This window comes from Cebidichthys violaceus, unplaced genomic scaffold, assembly GCF_023349555.1.
Source record: "Cebidichthys violaceus isolate CVI_PGR_0920_01 unplaced genomic scaffold, fCebVio1.0.p SCAF_98, whole genome shotgun sequence".
NCBI lineage: Eukaryota > Metazoa > Chordata > Actinopteri > Perciformes > Stichaeidae > Cebidichthys > Cebidichthys violaceus.
This window is the reverse complement of record NW_027176984.1, coordinates 124,727-131,754: the sequence shown is the minus strand read 5'-3', so window position 1 is coordinate 131,754 and position 7,028 is coordinate 124,727.

Genomic DNA, 7,028 nt, shown 5'->3' with positions numbered 1-7,028 from the left:
AGAGAATCCCCCTCTCCTACAAGCCTAGTGTCAAGGCCAACAGATCATCCCCAGTGCTGCCTTCTGGACCCAAATCTGCCAAAACATCTTCCCAATGTCTACCAACATAAATACTCATTCAATACAAGATTATTCATATAGAACACTATACGGTGAATGTTTAAAATGGGTTTTACAGACTCAAAATACAATGACTACTACAAAACATAAATATTATCTAATGGGCTCTCGTGCTGCGATAACTGTACTTTGGGCTTGCTCCCTTGATGGCTGATCTGGTTCCTGCCCCGCTCCTCAACTTCCTAAACTGCCATCTCCATGGAGAGCCCACGTGACCTCCTCCATTTCCAAAGATACTAAAATCTTTGTCAGTTGCTGAAGCCACAAAATCCAAAGCAGTGAAAGAGGCAGAACAAAGCTGAGCTGTGGCAATCACCACGGCTGAGCATCGTTGCGATCACTGTCAGTCAAGCATTCACAAACCAATATTGTTATGTCTGAATATGTTTTTGACTGCTGACTGACCCGCTTCATGGCGGTAACAGTATCTGTAGGCTGGACCTGAAGATGTGCTCCAGTTCTCATGGTGTCTCTCAGAGTGTGGAGCTCTTTGCAGGGTGACTGGAGGGAGTCATGGTAGTACGTCCATCCAGTCTGGATGACTTTAGAGCAGGGGTCTCCAAAGTGGACTGTGGCTCAGCGGTAGAGCAGGGTCGTCCTTCAGTCAGAGGACCGGTGATTCCTTCCTTCCTCCAATTCATTTACCATTTATCTTAGATCTTAAGCCCGTCACGTGTTCCTCATGGTGCATTGTGAAGTGTGCTTCAAGAATGTAGGTTGATGGGATTCTACGAGCCATCTGGTCCTGATATAACTGGAGCGGTGTCTTTTCTTCTGCAATAAAAGTGCGCTCACGTTGGTCACTGGGCCTTGATGTAGTTTTGCAGATAAACAGATGGTGAGGTGTGCACTGTGGGTATACTTCAACTCTTAGAACCATGATGGCCAGTGAAGGTTCTGCTGCATTGGCTTCAGCCTTGTTCAGGTAAAGGTTAAGTCTTCTTGCTCAGTGATATCTGGTGCATAAAATCCAGCACATGGTCTTGAAATCTCAAACATTTAGAATTCACAATTGGTTGTTGAGAGCTCAACTTTGGTTAACTGTAAGGGCTATTATTGTGAAGTGGAAGTGACTAGAACAACAACTCAGTCACCAAGCAGTAGACCACGTAAACTCAGAGAGCTGAAGCACTTCTGATCTGTTGCATCTCTGGAAGCAGCCTCAGCACACGCACACTGTCCGTAGGGAGCATCACAATGCTCAACGTCAAGCGCCTGCAGTGGTGTAAAGCCTGCCGCAGCTGGACTCTGGAGCAGTTGAAATGTGTTTTTTGGAGTGAAGAATCATGCTTCACTAGTCTGATGGACGAAGCTGGGTTTGGCGGATGCCCGGAGAACGTTACCTGCCTACGGTAAAGGTTGGTGGAGGAGGTCTGAGTTCCAGTGAAGGGTCCTCTTAACGCTACAGAATACCAAGACATTTTAGCCAATTGGGCAATTCCAACTTCCACCGGTATGTGGAAGACCCTTTGCAGTTCCAGCATGACTGCACAAAGCAAGGGCCATGAAGAAATGGGAAGAATCAGAACGCAGATTGCGAGCGACGCCTTCTCGTCCAACATCAGCGCCTGACCTCTCAAAAGCTCTTTAGGCTGATTGGACACAAATTCACCACCGACACACTTCAGAATCTTGTGGAACGCCTTCCCAACGACATATTAATGTCAATGGATTTAGAACTGACTGTCCAACATGCTCACATACTGTGTGTGACGGCCAGGTCACTGACTCTGTGTGTGTTGGTCTCAAATATGCATCTTCTTTCATTCTTGTTAATTTTTCCACGGAGGATTCAACAGTGCAGATAAAGCTCCTAACTGGCTGGACTCAGCAATGACCTAGATACAGGGGGGGGGATGACTGGAGAAGAGAACACTATGATTTGGACATCGCTAAAGTACTCTGTTTTATCTTTACATCTCTGCACTCAACACTAAAGGTCTATCTGTCTCTCTCTCTCTCCTGGAGACAAATGCACACACACACACACACACACACACACACACACACACACACACACACACACACTGGACTCCACTAATTAGAGTCTGTTCTAAACTCTGGAAGTGATTCAGCGGCCTCTTACAGTAGAGAGTGTGTGTGTGTGTGTGTGTGGGGGAGGGGGGTCCTCTCAAGGACACAAGCTGTTTATTTCATTTTGAATCCAGTAGTTTCTCATTTGTCTTAGTTGGAGACAATGCTACTGTAACAGCAGCCTGTTCAGTCATAGAGGAACGTAATGAAACACCTCAATGTCTCTGGCTCAGAGAGTGTTCATCACAGCCCACAGTGTTCATTCTGCCGTTAGTCTTATGGTACCAGAGGTCCGCCTGTGCAAACAAACATGGAGGTAACTTATCTGTGACATGCTGTGACGTCTAGCATGGGAGCTCAGATGGGAATCAGCTGTTGTATTCTAATATTAACATTGAGCAGAATGTTCTGTACAGATGAGTTCTGCTGGGTTTAAAAACGTTTTCATTTTCAAAGTTCTGAGAAATGAAATGAAAAGGTGTCCATAGTTTGTGATTGGTACCCTGCTCTACCACGGAGCCACAGTCCACCTCTCTAAAGTCATGCTGACTGGATGGACGTACTCCCATGACTCCTCCAGTCACCCTGCAGAGACCTCCACTCTGTCCTGAGTCAGCCTCACTGCAGAGACCTCCACTCTGTCCTGAGTCAGCCTCACTGCAGAGACCTCCACTCTGTCCTCAGTCAGCCTCACTGCAGAGACCTCCACTCTGTCCTCAGTCAGCCTCACTGCAGGGACCTCCACTCTGTCCCGAGTCAGCCTCACTGCAGAGACCTCCACTCTGTCCTCAGTCAGCCTCACTGCAGAGACCTCCACTCTGTCCCGAGTCAGCCTCACTGCAGAGACCTCCACTCTGTCCTCAGTCAGCCTCACTGCAGAGACCTCCACTCTGTCCTCAGTCAGCCTCACTGCAGAGACCTCCACTCTGTCCCGAGTCAGCCTCACTGCAGAGACCTCCTCTCTGTCCCGAGTCAGCCTCACTGCAGAGACCTCCACTATGTCCTCAGTCAGCCTCACTGCAGAGACCTCCACTCTGTCCTGAGTCAGCCTCACTGCAGAGACCTCCACTCTGTCCTCAGTCAGCCTCACTGCAGAGACCTCCACTCTGTCCTCAGTCAGCCTCACTGCAGAGACCTCACAGGCTGAGGGAGGTGGAGTAGAGAGACACCATGAGACCTGGAGCACATCTTCAGGTCCGGCCTACAGATACCGTTACCGCCATGAAGCGGGTCAGTCAGCAGTCAAAAACATATTCAGACATAACAATATTGGTTTGTGAATGCTTGATTGACGGTGATCGCTCAGCAATGATTGTAACAGACTCAGGAAGATCAACCTGGCCTCTCATTCTGAGACATCAATGTCTGCTGTGAATGTTGAAATGATCTATAAGTGTGAATCTGTTTGTCTTCAGGGTGAGACTCCTAAGAACCGGGCTGAGAAGGCTCATGACTCTGAGCTGGCGGCCTATCTGGAGAACAGACAGCACTACCAGATGATCCAACGAGAGGACCAGGAGACGGCTGTCTGACTCACAGCAGCTCCTGAAGGCCTGGTCCTCACACACCAGTGATGTGACTCTAATGATGCTTTAGAATCGTTGTGAATGGGTTAATGAGGGCAAGATCAACAGTAAGATGATGAGATGCTCATGAAGTCGTCCCGTTTCATTTTGAGTAGAAAGTGTTGGTTAAGTTGTGAAAACAGTTTTGGGATGAGTCCACTTGCGAGGACTTCTCCGTTCTCCAGAACTGTTTTGTATCAAACTAATTTAAAGGACCAGAAGTGATGATGCCGTGTTTTTGGTTGAACATACTCAGGAAATGTAATTAATGTGGTAAACCATGGAGTCAACATCTAAAGAGACTAAAGTCTACGGCCCGGTTACTGTGGCTACAAAGTGCATTACACACCGTACCAAATGTAAGGCGGTCACTTTGTTTCGTTGAGTTCAGAGAATATCTCATGTTATATCTTATATTATTTTAATATTTACAGTTAACTTTAACTTCAACTTCCGACTGTTGGCTTTTGTAACACGTTGTCACGGAGCAACGTGTTCAACATGTTGAGGGCGGGGGGGTCATGAACATCAGCATCAGGTCTCATGGTAGTCCAGTAGAGAGATGTAGTCTAGACCGACGGTTGGACCAGAGACTAACGGGGGTTTGTTAAATGAATTATGAATGATCATAAACCTCCATCATTTATCTTTGTGACCCAGCCACACCAATGCATCACTATACTGTACATGCTGTAATTAGTTGACTTATATCAACATATTCTAGAGATGATTATTATTCATAAGTGATGTATTTCTGGTGCCTGACTCCACTTAAATCTTTGTTTTTGTGTCGAGTTAGATGAAGTGTGTGTGTGTGTGTGTGTGTGTGCGTGCGTGTGTGTGTGCGTGCGTGCGTGCGTGCGTGTGTGTGTGTGCTTTCAATTCAATGTTTATATTTTGTTCCGATTGTTTAAAATCCAGTCTCAAATCATGTATTCTGAATTATTATAGTTTGTTGTGCCAAACGTTACAGTACACACAAATTATTGACGTGAACTGTTACGAGTTCAGCATCAACTCTGTGAGGAGCGTTCATGTCGGGCTCACTGCAGCAAGATGAAATATCAAACTCAAACCTCACTTCAGGCTCATGAAGTCCTTTGAAGAGGAGTGCCCCCCCAGCACCAAGACCGCTGTCTTCAGGACTGAAGAGTCATTGAGCACGTCCACTTCACTAGCTCTGACACCAGAGGACCACGCCCACTTCTTCACTAGCTCTGATACCAGAGGACCATGCCCATTTCTTTACTAGCTCTGACACCAGAGGACCACGCCCACTTCTTCACTAGTTCTGACACCAGATGACCACGCCCACTTCTTCACTAGCTCTAACACCAGAGGACCATGCCCACTTCTTCACTAGCTCTGACACCAAAGGACCACGTCCACTTCTTCACTAGCTCTGACACCAGAGGACCACGCCCACTTCTTCACTAGCTCCGACACCAGAGGACCACGCCCACTTCTTGACTAGCTCTGACACCAGAGGACCACGCCCACTTCTTCACTAGCTCTGACACCAGAGGACCACGCACACTTCTTCACTGCCGATCAGCTGACGAAGCGATCACCCTCACCTGTTCAGGTGACTCGGTCTGTAGTGAGCTGCAGAGAGGCTGAGATGTGGACGACAGAGGACACGCCTGGATCTACACGGTGCTGAACATCTGGACACCAACTCAACACATTCAGAGACGTTCCTTCATGTGTACAGCAAGAGACACGAGCTCAGAGACCTCCATGGAGGCACACTCCATGTGAACACCTCATGCTACATATGATCAGAGCTGGTCATCGATGCAGACACACTCATTACATGATGAGGACGTCTGCATGCATTCTGTCGGCTTGTAATGGCAGATCACACATGCTCTTTATTTATCATATTTTTTCATTAATGTCTTTTGTTTGCGTTTCCATTTTCCTGACAGCCGTGTTAAGACTTAGTGTACCAAAGAGCTTTGAAGACGTGGCCGTTCACCAGAATACTCAGACCAGCTGGACCTTCAGACTCTGTATGAACCAGCTCCTACATCATGAGACTCTGCTCAGCAGGTGGACTAATGCACAGCCCATTGTCAGTCATATTGCAGGACATAAAGGTTCTGTGACTTGTGTCTTTGTTGAGTAAATGATGAGAAAGAGTCATGGGTGAACCAAGAAGACGTGAGTGTTTGGATGTTAGTTGGCTCCTGCCGGTGATGTGATCTTCTTCACGTCAGCGTTGAGTTGACGGTAAGCTCTTGCTCGTACTGTATCGCAGTGATGTGAAGCAGCTTGTTGTCCAGTCCAGTCTTTATTCTGTCACGCTCACGACTGTTGTCTGGTGAACACGTGGGTGTGCAACTGTTTCTGTCTTTCTATTTGTGCATTCAATTCTTTTGTTTTTGAGATTAATATGAAGACAATAAAAGAGGAAAGTGTATTTGTCTCTCTTGTCTGTTTTTAGATATGAGATTAAGTCAATTTGAAACACATTAGCATGTTTAGCTCCTGAGATTCAGATGGTCACACTAATGTGAGATCACGTGAACATCGTTCTGTACTGGACCAGCCACCAGTATGATGGACATCCTGCAGCTCTCTCTTTACACTTCAGTATCTGTACAAACAGTGTGCTTCCAGCTGATTAGGTCCATCCAGTTCAAACTAATCCAGTCTGATCCAACTGTCCTGAATCCTGGTTTTCATGAAGGTCCTGATGTTGAAACTAGAGGAGTTGATCCCACACACACTGCTTGCTCTGGAGGCTGCTGTGATATCTTGATGATAACTGCTCTCATCCAGCATACTGTGATTCTTAGATATCCCACAAAGTCATGTTGTATGTTATCTAAGGGATCATGAATGAGGCATAAATACATAGTTATTGTAACCCAAACCACCATCTTCTCCTAAACCGGGCTGAGAAGCTTGCTGTGAAGCAGTGTGTGTTGAACAGCCTGTCTGGATGTCAGACCGTCCTGTGAGGGTACGCTGATTATAAATGGCTGTGTGAACCTAACCTGTCGGCAACAATGTGGTAATGTGCATTCATGCAGCATAAGAAGTTACAGTGAGAAGTGCTGGTCCAGTCTCGGGTCGTCTCTATCACAGCTCTGAGTCTAATCAGGGAAGCTTTCCAGTATCTGCCACTATGTATGTGCAATAATCCCCCTAAAAACAAAATGGCCTCCAGGCCCACCTGTCTCTACTGTGAGAAGAACTAAACACCACATGTCAAGAATAGCAATCGACTTCCTATTGATCTCATCCAGGATGGCGTCCAGACGACACTCCCAATCAGGACAATCAGTCCAGATGGACTGA